The 18,291-nt window shown below is 39.9% G+C and overlaps 1 long non-coding RNA gene across 1 annotated transcript; it reads left to right on the plus strand.

Annotated features, from left to right (window-relative positions):
* The first annotated feature begins 457 nt into the window (after positions 1 to 457).
* On the plus strand, positions 458 to 18,077 carry LOC143417093 (uncharacterized). The gene is made up of 3 exons (XR_013097315.1): positions 458 to 543; positions 2,813 to 2,949; positions 17,462 to 18,077. It is a non-coding gene; the product is annotated as an uncharacterized LOC143417093 (long non-coding RNA).
* Positions 18,078 to 18,291: the final 214 nt, after the last annotated feature.

Here is an 18,291-nt window from a genome sequence, read left to right on the forward strand (position 1 = left end):
GGACCTAAACTCCGCTGCAGGTCCACATATCAAACGATCACTATGGCATTACTGAGAGTTGAAAAACTGTCTAAAGTCTTTCATCTTTAATAAAATGATCAGCGTTCTGCTCTACCAGGTGTAACAATTGAGTTTAACATCCAGGCATCCATGAAAACGGAATTTATGACATTTAAAGGAGTTAGAAGTTAGCAGGAAGTTAGCTCGCTAGCTTCTATCTAATACAATATAGCATGTCCTGACTGCGGGTTTTGGAAACAAATTAAAACGTACAGCTCTGTTATCACTTCCAACATAAATGAAGACAGAAAACTAAACAGCAGTGACGTTTGTAGGGTTACTGAAGTTTGGCTAGCTGGTATATAATGATGTGCTACGTGACCGCTAGCAACACAGCTATGTTAGCATAATATAAACAAGCTAACTTTTTTTTACGTGAGTGTTCTCGGTGGTCAGGAACAAATGTAATCGCATGGCAGGATGCTGTAAAAGGACCAAACTTCAGCCAGGAGAACAACTGAGATAATCCATCCACAATACGAGGTTAGTCATTCATATACTGCTGCATGGGCTGGGCTGTAGTTACATCCTAAGGTTTTAAAAACTGAGCTTAAATAAATGATTAGCGGTAATAAAAGCCGAGGGAGGTCATCAGTGATCACTGACTGTTTTAGGAGCTTTTTGAGATTAAATAGAAGAAAATACATAACATTAAACATGTTAACAACACAAGCCATATTAAACGCAGACTACTTTAGGCCCGGAAGTAGGATTCGTCACGTCATCACTTAACGACCGGATTGGTTGGAAACAGCAGATCCACTATTTGGATCTGTAAAGATAGCACGCTAACACTAAGCTAGCAGAAATGGAATTTTGACCCAATACACTTTTAAAGCTTGTTGCTTGGATACCCTCCATTTGTACCCTGACCTGTTTTTGCAGTGGGCACATTCTTCTGTCAAATGCTCTTTGAGCTGGTTCACATCTTTTCTGTTGGCTTGTGTTATACTGTATTTAAACAGTATAATTAAGATATTGGGTATATCTTTACAAAAAGGTTTTTTCCCCCTCTCAGTCAACGCCACACAATAGCACAAAAGAAATGTAACGAGTACTGTATTGATTTACATTCCACATAGACTAAATACATAATGTACTTTTATTAAAAAAGTATAAGACGTTACTTTTTGTTTTACCCCAACAGTGGTAACAGTGTATACACAAGGTGTACCTTAGCCTCGGCTGCCGAGAGATAACAGCTTAAAGAGCGACAAAGTCAATATTTGGAAGATGTAGGGGTGGAGGTGCACTAAATCACAAGTTTGCCAGCCAGGAGACTGCTGTTTGGATTGGGCGCCAAAAACGTCTCGGTAATAAGGTTAAGGAAAACATTGTGGTTTAAATGAAAGATTATCCCCTTTAACCCTGCACTTTGAAATATGATGCTTACACAGCATGTTTAAATGTCGCATCAAGGGTTCCTTTACAGCCATGCATGTAGTGGGCGTGAGATGGGTCTCACTAATACCCAAGGAGACACCAGTGGCATATAGTCATATGCAGCGATTCGATGCAAATACCCTTTATTCACCAACTACTAGTAATAAAAGCTCAAAAGATGTATAAGAGTTATACCAGGTGACAAGTAACAAAGTGTTCAAGCATCCTTTCATCTCCTTGAGTATTTTTGTGACAAGATGGACATGTCCCTACATGCAGATGATAGGGAGGAAAAAGCTGTGTGTTGGGAACTTGACATCTATACAGAGTCCTCATCTCAATTACATTTTTCTGTGTGATAACCAGAAGTCTCCATCTCCAGGGAAACATCTTTCTTTCTCTCTCTCGCTCCCCCTCTACCCATCATCCCATCCTATCATTAAGTCATCTTTGAAAATCAAACCCTTATCAGCTGGTCCGTGAAAAAGTATGAAATGAAGTTCTCACAAGAAATGTTGATAATGCGTCAGCTGACTGCCAACACCCTGACGATTTTAATCAGCCCGAGTGAGGAAAGTACTAATTAAACACGTGCTTACTTTGTCCCCGTTTCACTTTTAACATTTCAGACACGAGATGAATTCTGGGTTGTCATGAACATACAGAACAATTATTGCAAAAAAAAAAGAAAATGAGTGACTCACATAATACTTAACATAATGTCCTGCGTATGCTTTACAAGTCATTCAGAGGCTTGTTTTAGGCGACCGTGGTAGATAACCACAATTTTAAGAAGTCAGTTGTTAAAAGCTTTATAAAGCTGCTTTCACGTGTTGCCTCCTATTCTTCACTGCACATTTTCACAATGGCTCTAAGAGAGCTGCTCTCAGTCTGAATCTCACAACTGGCTCTTGGTGTTTTCTTCTTCTGCCTTTGTCCACTTAAGATGACAGAAGTAGCCGTCTGCAAAGATGTATTGCCTCAAATTATGTCCCGATTTTTTTTTTTCCCCCAGCGCCTGCTGATGGCACTTTGGGAGGAAAGTGATAGCAAGTTGTGAGAAAGCAAAGTGGCTGGGCTTTATAACCTATTGCCTTGTCTGCCATCTGCAGGGATCAATTAGTCTTCGTTGGGTAATGGCTGAGAGCAGAAAAAGCTCAAAAATATATACTTTTTCTGGAGTAATAACTAGCTTCTAGTGGCAACAATGCAATGAATCTCTGTACTTGTCAGACTTGTGGCTCATAATACAAGTGTCCATAGTAAAAGTACACAAAAAAGGAAAACAACTGTGTCCCTACCCATGTTGAAATGTTGATAAGCCTTATTGTAAAGCTTTATAATTTTACTAAACTACAATTTATCCCAGCTCCAGCTCTCCAGAAGAGAAATGCGCGTCCCCTGCTGTTGTGTCTGCACTGCTGTGATTGACTTGAGGAGAAATGGAGTGGAGTCCGTCGCACTGACACCATCAAAGCGCCATATTTAATGGATCGCACCCAAGAGGTAAACATGTATCTTTCTAGTCAGATAGTCTTTTCCCGTGCTATATGTTCACTCAGAACATCACAAAGTAAATCTTGTGAGCTAAATAATCAATGGCTTCCCTTCTGGCAGCCTCAGGGCTATCTGGCAGAGGACAGGGAGAGGGAAAGTGTGTATGTTTGCTATGAAAAGGGAAAAAACTGTCTGTAGCATTTTTTGATCCTTGGAGGCAAGCGAGGACAGAACCATTTTCTTCCTTTACTAACTTTTTTTTCCCCTTGGGTGACAACTTGTCACTGGTATCAGGAGGACAAATGTTAATTGAGAGGGACACCCGGAGATGTTCTTTTGAAAAGGGTCATTGCACTGGGAAATAACTGCACTTTATCAATTTTCAAAATGTTTTCCAATCTAGGGACTGGGTTTTGGCAGTTGAAAGAAAGCACTTTAAGACAATTTATCTCATATGTATCCAGCTGGTCGCTTTAGGGGAAAAAAAGCATCCAAGAATAACACATATTAAGGTTTTTCCATGATAGAATAGATCCTGTTTGATATCTCTCTCAAATGATTGTGTCCCTGCTCCATTTGCTGGACTGGAATTTACCATTTGCTCCTCCGCATATCTCGCCGTCGTTGCTCTCGCTGCTAATGATTCTAATCTCCATGATAAATCGTGAACACATGACTTGAGGTCATTATAATACTTCACTTCCTGTTTCCTTAATTTCCCATGAAATGTCTTGCCTGTGGATGCCTTTAGATAAGACAATTTTTATTTGAATTTCAGAGGTTTTTAATTTCATAAATACACCTATAAATCTAAATTCACACAGCTCAGTGTTAAATAAATCAACACCACTGCCCGTGGCTCGAGACTCAGCCTCTGGACAGTGACTAAACAGTCTGAAAGTAACCTTGGATAGAAAATAATAGAAACATTGCAAATTTAACCAGAAGAAAGAGTTGTTTGGATCATATCATACAGACTAGGCAAGTGCTGTATCACAGTGATGTTAGTCTTTGGACTGTGTCATCCTCCCACTAAATGGATAGATTGTGTTGCCCTAGAGTTACATGGTCTTCCACTAACTCCTCACACAAATCATTTTTAAAAACAGGACATTTTTTGGCCTTTGCCTGCTTTTGTTGATTTTGCACAATGCACTTTGAAACAATGATAAAGAATTTTTAGTCTTAAAGCAGACCATGCCTGTGATGGCATGCCACACATGGTAAGCTCCACACCTCACCACCCGTTGATTCACTTTAGTTTATTTATTGTTCAATATCGTTTCTTTATTAAATGTATTCATTTTTCCATCACACCTTCCAATGTTTATATGGCGTGCACACATATTAACCTTGCAAGGTCAAAGTTCTGTTTTATGTTATATTAATACATCTTTCTTTGTTTGAGTTACCTGGGGGTTGGTGTCTCCTCCTGTCTGGCAAAAGGTGTGGCAAAGGGCTGGGAGACCTAAAGTACTACTGACAGCCTAATTGGATTGCACCACATGCTTCATTGCCTGGGGGGTGTTTCATGTTTGTTTAAATGTTTTGTATTAGTTGGTTATATGGCAGCCATCTTGTTTTCCCCCGTGTGTGTCATTTGGTTTAGCTAAACCAGTATTTAAGTCCCCCTGTGTGTCATTTCAGCAGGTCAGTTTACAATATGTTTGTTTGAGGTTTTGTTAATTATTATCTTGAGTTTAGTCTATTGAGTTGACCTCTTTTATTGGTCTGCCTGTTTAAGTTTTGGCTTTGTTAAATATATTTTCATATTTTTGGGTCAATAAAACCCGTTTTGAATTAAAACCACCTGTGTCCTTTATGCTTTACTGCTTGGTCCCTGACAATGCCACAAAAATACAGCTGGCAATAGTCAAAGGAGCTTGCAAAGAAAAGCGTCTGGACTTCTTTAAGTTGCTTGAAGACGTTTCACCTCTCATCCGAGAAGCTTCTTCAGTTCTAAGGTCAAATGGTGGAGAGTCCCAGATATAAACCTAGTGGGAGTGACCCCCACAGAGGGACAAAAGGACCCCCCAATGATCCTCTAATCACCTGAACCAAGGTGTGAAATTGGATGTGGGACCCAATCAGCCAGAGTTTCGGGTGTGTTCATTGTGAAACCTGGCCCCACCTTGTCATGCGAATTCCTGAGGTCAGATGGCCCAGGATGTGAGTGGGCGTTAAGGCGTCTGGGAAGGGATCTCAAAACTGGATTATAGATGGCAGAGAGTTGGTGTGGTAAACCCCCGCCTCTGTTCAAAGATGGTCGCTCACAGTGGACATAGATGGCTTCTTTCACTCCTCTTTCAAACCATCTGTCCTCTCTGTCCAAAATGTGAACATTGGCATCCTCGAAAGAGTGTCCTTTATCCTTAAGATGCAGATGGACTGCTGAGTCTTGTCCTGTGGAGGTGGCTCTTCTGTGTTGTGCCATGCGCTTGTGAAGTGGCTGTTTGTTCTCTCCAATGTAGAGGTCTGAGCATTCCTCGCTGCACTGTACAGCATACACCACGTTGTTAAGTTTGTGTTAACTTAACAACGTGGTGTATGCTGTACAGTGCATGACCTGTACAGCATACCTGGCCCCACCTTCGCATGACAAGGTGGGGCCAGGTTTCACAATGAACACACCCGAAACTCTGGCTGATTGGGTCCCACACCCAATTTCACACCTTGGTTCAGGTGATTAGAGGATCATCGGGGGGTCCTTTTGTCCCTCTGTGGGGGTCACTCCCACTAGGTTTATATCTGGGACTCTCCACCATTTGACCTTAGAACTGAAGAAGCTTCTCGGATGAGAGGTGAAACGTCTTCAAGCAACTTAAAGAAGTCCAGACGCTTTTCTTTGCAAGCTCCTTTGACTACGATGACCTGGATGACTGAGAACCTTCACAGACACAGCTGGCAATACATAATACACATGTTCTAACAGTCCATGCAAATATGAGGCAGTGTCACAAACACGCAACCTCAGGATATTAACCCCAAGCTGCTCTCTGACGCATCCATTTGAGCACTTAAGCATAGAAAAAGCGCTTGTATGGATTGGTGTAAATGGCTGAACGAAGCATGTTGAATAAAGTGCTTTGAGTGCTCAAGTAGAGTAGAAAAGCACTATATAAGAACCAGTCTATTAACCATTTACACCAGCGGTCTCCAACCTTTTTTGCACCACGGACCGGTTTATGCCCGACAATATTTTCATGGACCGGCCTTTAAGATGTCGCGTATAAATACAACAAAATAAAACCAGTACCGGTACCGAAAAAAAGAAGATTTGTTTATAACACACGTGAAAAGACCAAGGAAAACCGAGTTAACGATAAAAACGATAACAAAATAATGCTGAAAACCGATAAAAACCCTGAAAACCATACATTTCACACCTGAGCCTCAACTCTCGCGGCCCGGTACCAAACGACTCACGGACCGGTACCGGTCCGAGGCCCGTGGTTGGGGACCGCTGATTTAAACAATAGGCAGAAATTTGTCTCCTTGAAGGGTGTTTGGGCTCAGCCAGCGCTAAGGACTTAAGAATAGAACCGTTAGTCCTCCACATTGAAAGGAGTCAGTTGAAGTGAATTGGCCATCTGACTGGAATGCCCCCTGGAAGCCACCTCGGTGAGGTCATTGTCCTGCCAGGAGGATGACCTAGGCCAGACCCAGAACATGTAGAAAACATATCTCTCAGCTGGCCTGGAAATACATCGGTGTTTGAGAGCTGGAGTTGGTGGCTGAAGAGATGAAGATCTGTGCGTTACTGCATAGATTACTGCCCTTTAGGCTCACATCCAAATAGGCAGCAGAAAATGGATGTCTAGAGCCCCACTTTCTCTCTACTCTACTTTTGTTTTATTTTTTTTATAATCATGTAACTAGTTGGTTTGGCTCAATCTACTCCTGGGGCTTACACCAACTGAAATGAGATGATTTCCTGTTTATTCATGTGAAATATTCTTGTGGATCCAGCTGCAGAGAGCACTTCAGTCTTTAGAGATTTTTACCTGCTGTTACATTTCTCAAAGGCTGGAACCGAACTAGTAAACAAGAATATTATTTCTCTTAAGCGGCGCTGCCTTTATTCAGCCTCGATTTATGCAAGTTGCTCCAGCCACCTGCCGTACATGAGGTAATGAGTGTTACTACATAATTCAGATTTTAATCAAGAATACTTTCAATACCGTGGATGAGTCATGCCACCACACTACATACCTTTTTCCGAAAACGATAGAAACATATGAAGCAATAAAGAAAACCGCACAGGCAAATTCTTCAAGAGCGCACGCACTGCAATGAAGCGTTTGGAGAGGAGAATCTGACTGCTATTTATTAGCTCAGCCACAGCCTCACTCATGGAAACAAATGGAAAGTCTTAATCTGAATGCCATTATTTTGACAACAGCCATTTGTGAAGAAATCTGCAAAGACCACATTTGGGGTTGCTGAAAGCAGTTGGGTTGTTAAATGACTTTAGAATGTTCAGATTAATCTTAACAACTAAAAACTCAACCAAACCCAATTCGTCGGCAGGAATTAGCATGAAAATGTTATTATACAAAACTCACAAATAAATATTGGGTTGAAGTACAGCTAAATTTACTGTATTTATCAGGAAAATGTCTTTTTAATACTGTTTGTTATATTGAATGATGGAACTTCCAGTTTTATGTCTATTTTTCTTCCTTTTTCAATGATTTGTAGAAAGTTTTACAACTTGCCCTGATGTAGTTTGGTAGTTTTTTAAACGGATGAATCAAGCAGCCCAGCCTAAGTTACACACAATCGTAGCTGTTTTACTTTAAACATATTTATTCTTTGCTGTCAAGTAAAACCATCTTTCAAATGCACATTATTTGGCAATTAATTTTGAGATGAGAGGGCACATGCTGTCAAAAGTATGGGAAGGCAATAGAAAGCACATATTTTAAGTGTCCCTTTCCCATATGGTTTGCCCAATGAGGCCTTCCTAACCTCAGGGCAACGTTATTTGCCCACTGTAATTCCCATCTTACTTAGTTGGAATAGAGCATCCATTTTTACTTCACATTTGCTCAGAAATCTAGACAAGGCAATTTCTTCTCGACCGCTGGGGCTCATATTACTAGAAATTACACTTTCAATCGACCACCACGCAGCCACACTGTAGGCTGCCTCTTTTGTGATGATTGGCGGGGACAATTGAAAATACGATGGATTTTGGATGTCAGACAGCGGCTGTTGTGATCGGCATCGTAGATGGAATTTGATCCGAGGTTTTTGACTCAAAAGGTCCATGTGTTGAAGATGTGGCAATAAAATAACCTACATTTTTTAAAATTAGAAATATTGCCATGCTTTAAATGGTAAATGGTAAATGGACTGGTTCTTATACAGCGCTTTTCCAGTCTACCTGAGCACTCAAGGCACTTTATGGAATGTGGACAAACAGGAAATACATGTGCAGTCATTTGTAGTTTTGTGTTGATTGTGACACCAAACCACTAAAACAGTTGACATTTGACCAGTTCTTGGATAGCCAGCCTCAGTCTTCCTCGTGTTTTTGCTAAATTCATATTGTCAACGTTGTTTTTAATTTAATTGATCAATATTTGAGAGAATCCAGTGTGCCGATGTGTGGAATTTCAAGGCAAACTCTTGCAGCTCATGAAAATCAAAAAACTGAAATTACTAGAATATTTCATTTTGGGTTTGAACAGATTATTCTCCATAAATACTGCGTATTTCTTGGGCTCGGTACGTGACCATCATAAACACATAAACACAAAAGAGTGGCTGTTTTGAATCAGATTTATGGAAAGCTGAGTAGAAGGGAAAGGAGTGTTAGCAAAAAGTGCGCAAGAAATAGGGATGGTTTGAGCCTTGAAGGGAATGTCAAGAAAAGTAAATTCACGAACCTGAAGGAGGCTGGAGTCAGTTCACCAAGAGCCAATATGCACAGATATCTTCAGAAAAGGAGCTACAACTGTTGCATTAAAATAAAGTCACTCCTTTACAAGAGACAACGTCAGAAGTACCTTACCTCGGTTAAAGAGGAAAAAGAACCATACTATTATTCGGTGGTCCAAAATCCTCTTTCCAGGCTACAGTAAATTTTGCATTTAATTTAGAAATTGAGACCTGGAGTCGGGAAGAAGAGTGGAGAAGCACAGAATCCAAGATGCTTGAAATCCAGTGTGAAGTTTTGTCAGTATGTAATGCCATGTCATCTGCTGGTGTTGGTCTACTGTGTTTTACTGAGTCCAAAGTCAACACGACTGTCTACTATTATATGGATCCAGTAATCTGTGATAAAAGAATCCCAACTAAGGATTTGTTCCTTTTTTAACTCATCTTAGGAAATATTCTCAAAATTAGACACTGCACTTCTTTTTTAAACCATCCATCCATTCGCTTCCGCTTATCCTTTTCAGGGTCGCGGGAGCCTATCCCAGCTGTCATAGGGCGAGAGGCGAGGTACACCCTGGACAGGTCGCCAGTCTGTCACAGGGCCAACACACAGGGACAGACAACCAGTCGCACTCACATTCATTCACACCTAGTGACAATTTGGATTATCCAATCAACCTATCCCCACAAGCTGCATGTCTTTGGATGGTGGGAGGAAGCCGGAGTACCCGGAGGGAACCCACGCAAACACGGGGAGAACATGCAAACTCCACACAGAAAGACCCCGGCCTGATGTTGGAATTGAACTCAGGACCTTCTTTCTGTGCGGCAACGGTGCTAACCACCGTGCCACCGTGCTGCCCACCGACTTCTTTTTTACAGCGTTATTATTTTTTCAGACACATTAGAATACAGTTTATTTATTCAGAAAATAAGCGAACAACTCACTTTTAAAACTCAGCAGGATAAGAGGGTGTCTTTTCATCTATTGTAAATGCGACGACGTGATTAAATAAACTTAAATGGTTAAAGTTCTATTACTTCTTTTAATTTTCAATGGTGAGGATTGATTACGCTATTTGTGATATTGTAGTTAACCTAAGAACAACAATAATGAGCTGAAAGAGCTGCTCCCAGCCTCCATTGCTAATATTCAAGAGCTGCCGTGTGGCTCATACATTAACTCTCTTTTAACGACAGCATGTTTAATAGAAACTATAACTGATTCGACTTTCATTATGAAATCTCGTTTTTCCATTCTGCTACTTCATCCAGAGCACTTCAAAGCCACAATATCAACAGTTTAAATGTTCCATGCAGTTTGCTCAGTCTGACTCCACTTTTCACCGAAAAAGCCACGCAGACTCGTTTCAGGGAGGGCTGTGTATGTTTGTGTGTTTGAGGGAGAAATCAGGCAAGTCGCCCTGCTCAGATTACAGAGAGCTCATGTATTTATTTTGCTGTCACAAGTAACTAAAGGGAAACTGACAGACCCCGCTTTAGTGTTTGTGTGTACTTGTGTTTTTCAGCAGATTCAAAGGACGTGCAGCTGTCTCTTTGTGGGTGTCAAGTGAGCCTAGAGCAGGAAGATATTACACTGAGGCAGGCTGTACTTTGAAACAGTGAGCGAGCCCCACTGGGAAGGGTCGGATGATTTTAATACTGCAAGCACTAATCAATAATTTAAATGATACCTGAAAGACACACTGTTGTTTTTTTTCCACTATCCACGGATTAATAGTGCTGGTAGCACTCAGTAATACAGAGGTAATAATAAGGTAACGGGGGGGGGGGGGGAGATTGTAATAATATGGTAATTCCTAGGTTATTACTATGCAATTACCAAAGCAATTACCGTGTAACATCCAAGTAATATCATGGTAGCAACAATGGTTACAGTTGAGTAATATTACCCCGAAATCTATCTAACAGGATAATAAGAGCCCAAAAACTGGGGGTAATAATATTGAAATACAGCTCTGTAATAAAGTGGTAACATATTGATAACCTATTAAAATTAACTTAAAGAAGCGTTAGGTTATTAAATTACCACATTTGTATAATCTTGTTTCCTCGTTGTTACCCTACTGTTACCCCTCTATTACCGAGCTGTAATAGAAAGTGCTACCATTATCATAGTTAATACCTATTCATTTTCATGACTTTAGGTCTAATGTCAGATTGATCTGGAGCATCTTGAAGTCTCTTTAAAATCAAAGAAGTAACCTGGTGCAGTACATGTGTAATTTTATCAACACCATCCTAACAATCCAATATGGAGAACCGATCAAGACCCCGAAGCTAATTAGCTGATCATCAGCAGACTTCCAAAGGTCTTCCAGACTGTGTTTTTGGATTAATTCATATACAAAAGTATAAAAACGAGCTTTCACACTGGGCTAGAATCAAAGGTGTTCTTTATTATTAACAAACTAAACAACAAAGAAGCTTCAGCTATATTAGATTTGAACTTGGGCCCCAGTTGTTAAACATCTGCCAATCAGCCAAAGGCAAATCCCATCTGGGAGGTGCATAATAATGGAAAGCCAAGCATTTATCCCGTATCTGTCTGCAAAACAGTTGGCCTGCTGAGTTCATTTCAAATGCTTGTTTGATTAAATAGTAAGTGCCGAGTTAATTATTCTGGGAATTTTGATGTTGGACATATATTTGCTTCTTTTTTTTTCATTAGGTATTAAAAAGATTAAAGACCATGACATTAGCTGTGAATAACCAGTGTTGCTGCCACAAGGGCAGCCCTGCCAAAGAGGATTCAGCCAAACGGGTTCCTCCCCCATGTAAAAAAGCACTCTCTTGTTATGTGCTGTGCCCCCCGAATGCAGAGCTTCACAGCTGACTGGTTTCTATCATCATTCCAGCTTCCTAATGAGTGATTGTTTGTGGGCTGATAAAATTAAATTGCAAGCCTCGCTGATTTCAGCAACAGGTGTTTTTCTGTGTCTCATAATAATGTAAGAGACGGGGTTTTCACCACCTACTCGAAATGATAATGTATTCGGCTTTACAGATTCTCTTGGTTTAACATTCCCCTCCCACAAGCAGCAAAAAATAAAAATAAAAATCTTAACCAACTACATGTTATGGCAGTTCATTATAATAAATAATTTTGTTCCCGTGTGCAGGAAACAAAAGCTAAATAATTCACGATTAATATAATTTGCACGTTTACTTTATTAATTTGATCAGTACTCTTTAAAAATCCTATTAAATCAGATCATTAAAAACTTTTGAAACTTACACCTACATAAGTTTAATATGAAATACATAGCCAGTTTTAATTATTGTAGAAACAAGTATATTTTAAATATTTCACAGTTTCCCTCCATAATAAATTACAGTTTCTCAGAGAACAGCTCTTAAAGCTAATGCTAACCACAAAGCAGACACTAAATCACAACTATAGTCTACAAGGAGTAGGAGCAGGCAGGGAGATGATCCGGATCTGTATCAGGGTTTCAGGTAAGCCAATTATGGTTTAACAGCTGGTAATCAAAGAAACATGAACATTAAAGTTAGCCAGAGAAACACAGCCTTTCAAAGTCATATTTGGTCATGGGTTTATTTATGGGTAAGAAATCTTAAGTCAGAATAAGTTAGCGATGTAAGATCTGATTCAATATTTCTAACTGCTCTGAAAACAAAGGAGATACCAGCTGTTATCCAGGTTATTCATGAGTTCATCATTTTTACCTCTGCCAAGGCGGTTATGTTTTTGAGTATACTAGAGCACCCACGAACTGGGAAAAACTGTGAATTTTGGATGCGGTCACAAAAATACCTATTTTTATAGCTTAAACCCTAAATATGCATATGAATGGCATCTTGGAGCTTTAGGAAAGACAATATTAAAAACATGAGAAAACTCAGCAAGACACTCGAGATAGCTGCATACGGAAATGACGTGGAAATGCTGGACTGCAAACAAAGCTCCCCCCTCTGAGCACAGGGGTACTTCACCATCCCAAGCCATGTGTTTTTCTACTATTGCTTTGTGTTTTCACTACAGTACTAAAAAATGTATACAGTATTATATTTTATATAAAAATTTAGCTGAATTTATGTTAAGAATTATTTAGTAAATTAATGTTTATTTCTAATTAAAATGTATCATTTATTTAGTAAATTCTATTGTTCTTAATAATTTGGGGTTCAAACGCATGAAAAATTGTATATTACCCCCAAAAAACCCTCATACAATTATTAGTTAGGTTCCTAATATATAATCAGGGAATCACTGAGACTGCAAACCATGACTTTGTGGGGATTTTGCATTATTTTACGATGGCTTTATTATGTATATTACAGTAACAAATGACAACCATTTAAATGTCAGTCAATTGTAAGTTAAAATGAGTTTAAACAGGGCAAAAGTGTTCTTCTTGTTTTATGGCACTACAACCTTCTTAACGTACAAAATGAATATATACAAATTATAATATTGATCCCTTAAAAGTAAATACTGCCCAGAGAACAAGATGCCTTGGTGGAGGTTTGCTCTCTTGAAGTGCTTTTTTGTTTGTATTTAATTTTTCTTTTTTTAATTTTAAAAATAGAGAAAAGACTTTCAGAGCTTCAGCTACGAGGATGAGGGAAGTTCTCGTGTTCTAAAGATGTTAAAAGCAAACTTAATGTGCCCTGCAGTATGGTGAAGATTAGCTATTGCACCATCACAAGCTGCATATAGATATGCAGTGTAACTGTTGACCAGTTGTCGGTCCAATCCGGTCGTTAAGTCTGACGTCACTAGCCGTGTCTGGGCCTAAACTCCGCTGCAGGTCCACATATCAAACGATCACTATGGCATTACTGATCTTTAATAAAATGATCAGCGTTCTGCTCTACTAGGTGTAACAATTGAGTTTAACATCCAGGCATCCATGAAAACGGAATTTATGACATTTAACGGAGTTAGAAGTTAGCAGGAAGTTAGCTCGCTAGCTTCTATCTAAATACAATATAGCATGTCCTGACTGCGGGGTTTTGGAAACAAATTAAAACGTACAGCTCTGCTATCACTTCCAACATAAATGAAGACAGAAAACTAAACAGCAGTGACGTTTGTAGGGTTACTGAAGTTTGGCTAGCTGGTATATAATGATGTGCTACGTGACTGCTAGTGACACAGTTATGTTAGCATAATATAAACAAGCTAACTTTTTTTCCACTCGATAAAAGTTAACGTGAGTGTTCTCGGTGGTCAGGAACAAATGTAATCGCATGGCAGGATGCTGTAAAAGGACCAAACTTCAGCCAGGAGAACAACTGAGATAATCCATCCACAATACGAGGTTAGTCATTCATATACTGCTGCATGGGCTGGGCTGTAGTTACATCCTAAGGTTTTACAAACTGAGCTTAAATAAACGATTAGCGGTAATAAAAGCCGAGGGAGGTCAACAGTGATCACTGACTGTTTTAGGAGCTTTTTGAGATTAAATAGAAGAAAATACAAAACATTAAACATGTTAACAACACAAAAGCCATATTAAACGCAGACTACTTTAGGCCCGGAAGTAGGATTCGTCACGTCATCACTTAACGACCGGATTATGTCCATACCTCATCTTTACAGCGACCTGGCTTGGCATCAAACCTGCATTTCAGTTACCATATTCAAAAGAATTTCGGCTGCTCGTTCATCCAAGGTACCTGTTAATGAAATCAAATCTGCAAGTACTTAATATGATAATCTCAATTATGATCAGTTGTTGGGGTGTGAATATGGCATGACTTCTGTAAACAAAAGTAGTTCTGCTCAGTGGCAGGATTCACTTCCAAGTCTTCTGAGAAATAAAATGTTTTAATAGCCTCTTTTCCTGTTAATGATATTCCGTTCGTTCTTAACACACCATTGCACAGATATTGAAACCATTCATTTCTGTAATAGGGAAAAGGACTCCACAGAGAACTCAATCTGATGTTGTATTCTTGACAGTTAGTTTTCTGTGATAACAGTTTTTACATCCCGTGCCGTCATCTGTTCACTAGATTTGCCGGTTTCAAAGGTTTTCCTACAGCTTGATGTTTTGGTGTTGGTCAGTTTAATTTTCCATCCAGGAAATCATTTCAAACCAGCATTGCTTATCCTCCAGCGAAGCACTAAAAAACACATTAAAGTGTAATATCCAGCTTTGGTAAGTCAAGGATTCAGCATCACAGGTCAGCAATGGCAGTCTTGTCCATACAAACCGCAGCGCAATGAGTGTGTATTTGCAGTATGAGTAGTATTCACTGAAGAGAGAACTCTTGTGCTCTTGCCGTGACCGCAAACAAGCTTTTCTGAATGCCTCACCTAAGAATAGAAACCGTCCACATCAATATCCAAGTGTCCTTACTTGAATAAAATATTGCAAACGCTGGCTGATCTTGGTTATACTCTTGTTATACCCTACCCACCTCAACTGGATTTATTCATAAGGTCGTTGTCTGGCACTGACTCACAGTGGATAGACAGACATTCACTGAAACACTTCTGCTTCGTGATTCCTCTCTTTCATTAGTAGTCTTGGTTATTTATAAAAGGCTCAAATCAGCTTGAAACCTTATGCAACAAATGTCAGCCGCATCAGTACATTTCTTAGAGCGTATGAAGTCTCTATGAAGTCAGCAGCAGAATTCCCTGAAGCCATGCACTGGATCCAAAACAGCATATCAGGCTAAAATGAGCTAAAGGTGCACGCGGCACCTGCGGGGCTTTATTGAACACATTACCTGCAGAGTTATGTAAAAGCCCGATTCAGATCGATGGGCAACACATTAACCTTTGCCCCTTAAACATAACAGGATCGATGAGCTCAGTTAAAACAGCCAACAAGACTTTGCCAGTAGCGTATAGATGGGAACAATCTTCATTAAACAAGGTCTAACTGAATAACGGGAGGTCATGCAGGCGTCGGGATTTTGAGCTGTGATTTTTGACTGGTGTTCCGATTCATCCCACAGATAATGCAGTGATGTGTGCAAAAGTAGCTTATGTCATTGATTTTTTTATATTAAGTAGATATAGCAAGTCATTAGTCACAGAGAAGATAAATAAAATAAAATAGAAAAGTAGTTGAGGAAAAGCTGTCATATGGATGAAGGTTAAAGCAGGGATGTCAAACTCATTTTACCTTGTGGGCCGTGTATGATTGTAAGTGGGCAGGACCAGTGAAACGTGTCTTTCTATAAGCGTAAAGACGTTTAGAGATATTTTAATACAAAAAAAGAAGTGCAATTTTAGCAACACATCTCAGATATTCTACATAAGAGAGAAAAGCTGCTTTGGGCTTTAATTGTAAAGTGTAAAATTACTGTAAATTCATCAATTTTACAGTCTTCACATGCTTCTGTATATTTTCAGATATATTCATCTGTCCTTGAATCTCTGGGGTACCCCCCCGCCCTCCCATTCTGACAAATCTGCCAATAGAGACCATTTGAACACACTTATCTTTTTGTATACAAATTGGTTTGAACCATGAAAGGACAACAGATTGTACTTATCTAGGGACGATGTGCATGTGTGCGTGTGTGTATTTGAGTGGCAGGAGCACACAGCCAGCACATTTTAAATTACACTGCGCTGCAGAATGTGAAACTGATTTGTCATAACAAAACAACTGTCAACAGGTTAGGATTTGTTATGTTTAATGCAGCTCTCTGGGGTAATGCTGTTGCCGCGTAGCATTGCAAAGTGCTGCGCTGTTATTGCAGTGCTGGGTTGGAAGGAATATATAATATAGTCGCCCAAACATCACCAAACTAGCAGCCAAAAGGTGGCCGCAGAGGGGTAAACAATGAAATCTATGTACAAACACGCCTACACCAACTCCCCGTAACACAACATAGAGTGACTTCCAGCTGGCACTGCAATAAAAATGGACTACCAGACAGTATTCATACATTTCCACTATAGTATTATGTCCATGGGATAAAACTGCAGAGCCAGCATCGCATCCACATGGTTTTCAAAGAGGTTTTTTACCATATTTAATACAGACTATACTGTCTATACCTTTCACGGATTGATGCGGACCATTCTTTTCACTCCTCATGTACAGGGAACAATCGAGACACGTCATCTCATCAGTTAATTTCACACTTCGCTTGATACTTTGTGATGCAATGGGAAGCATTACTGCTGCGGTCTTGCGCGGTCAGCCCAATCACATTCGCCAAGAATATGAAGCAGATGAGTATGTAAAAGAGTGGCTGGAATTAGTGAATGGACTGTAGCATAATAGTTTTGGACTGAAGCAAGTTGAGGGTGAGGTAGATAAGGTAAGGGTACTGTGTGTGTGTGTGTGTGTGTGTGTGTGTGTGTGTGTGTGTGTGTGTGTGTGTGTGTGTGTGTGTGTGTGTGTGGGGTGGTTGGGATGATCCGGAGGAGCTGCTAAAACATCCAAAGTAATAGGGCTCTCCTTATCATGCAGTCACATGATTTTATGACTGCAAGGCCGGCTCATCTTCTGATGGCACCTTCTTTGAAGTAGGTCATGGGAATGCTACTTTTCTTAGCTCTATTCCATACTTGTATTAACTTGTATGCATTTATCCATTTGACATTTAGCATTCAGTGAAGACTAAATGACAATCATCCACCATCAATTTTCTTTCTGCTTACCCATTTCAGGGCTGGAGAGGTGCTGGAGCCTATCCTAGCTGCCAAAGATTTTAAGACAGGGTACGATCTGGACAGGTTGCCCATCTATTGCAGAGATGTCACAGTCACACCTATGGACAGGTTAGAAATAACCTAACACTTACCTGTAGAAGGAGGCCGGAGTACTGAGACACAATAACCACAGGCATAGCAAGACTCAAGCTGGTGGAGCTGAACAAGGACCTTCTTGGTGTGCTGACCACTGCAACATCCTGCCAAGTCAAGATTACAACCTGCATTTTAAATCACATCAGCAACCACCATGGCATACAGTTGTCAAGGATTTTCCAGTTCCTTATTAATTTTAATGCAGTAATAAAATACAGTACCAGTCTTAATGACGTGACATTTTGGCAATCCTACGATGTTACATTACAGGTGAAATGCATGCCATGCAAAATGACTCATACATCTTTTCATGCTAAGCTTAGATATTCTGATTGGATTTGCGTCAGATGTGGTAATACTGTAGGAAAATATGAAGATCAATCCGCCTGTGCTGTCACAGAGTCGCTGCTTGTTGTCACTGCAAACAGCAGTGGAACTTGTTGATTGTCACCAAAGGGAAAAAATATCTGAAATACAGCAGTCAAACAAAATATTCACTTTGTTTCTTATTTATGCAGCTTTTTCATCATCCTGAAATGTAAGACCCAAACATGGGGAAAATCAACACTACAGCGCTCCCGCTATCCACTGCTCACAATTCCAGTTAAAGGGATTTACTTGATTTACTGCATTCAGCCCTTTTAGCGCTAGCTCTGTATCATCTTACTTTGTATCACAAACCTATAAAAAGT

The sequence above is a fragment of the Maylandia zebra genome, linkage group LG3 (assembly GCF_041146795.1).
Source record: "Maylandia zebra isolate NMK-2024a linkage group LG3, Mzebra_GT3a, whole genome shotgun sequence".
NCBI lineage: Eukaryota > Metazoa > Chordata > Actinopteri > Cichliformes > Cichlidae > Maylandia > Maylandia zebra.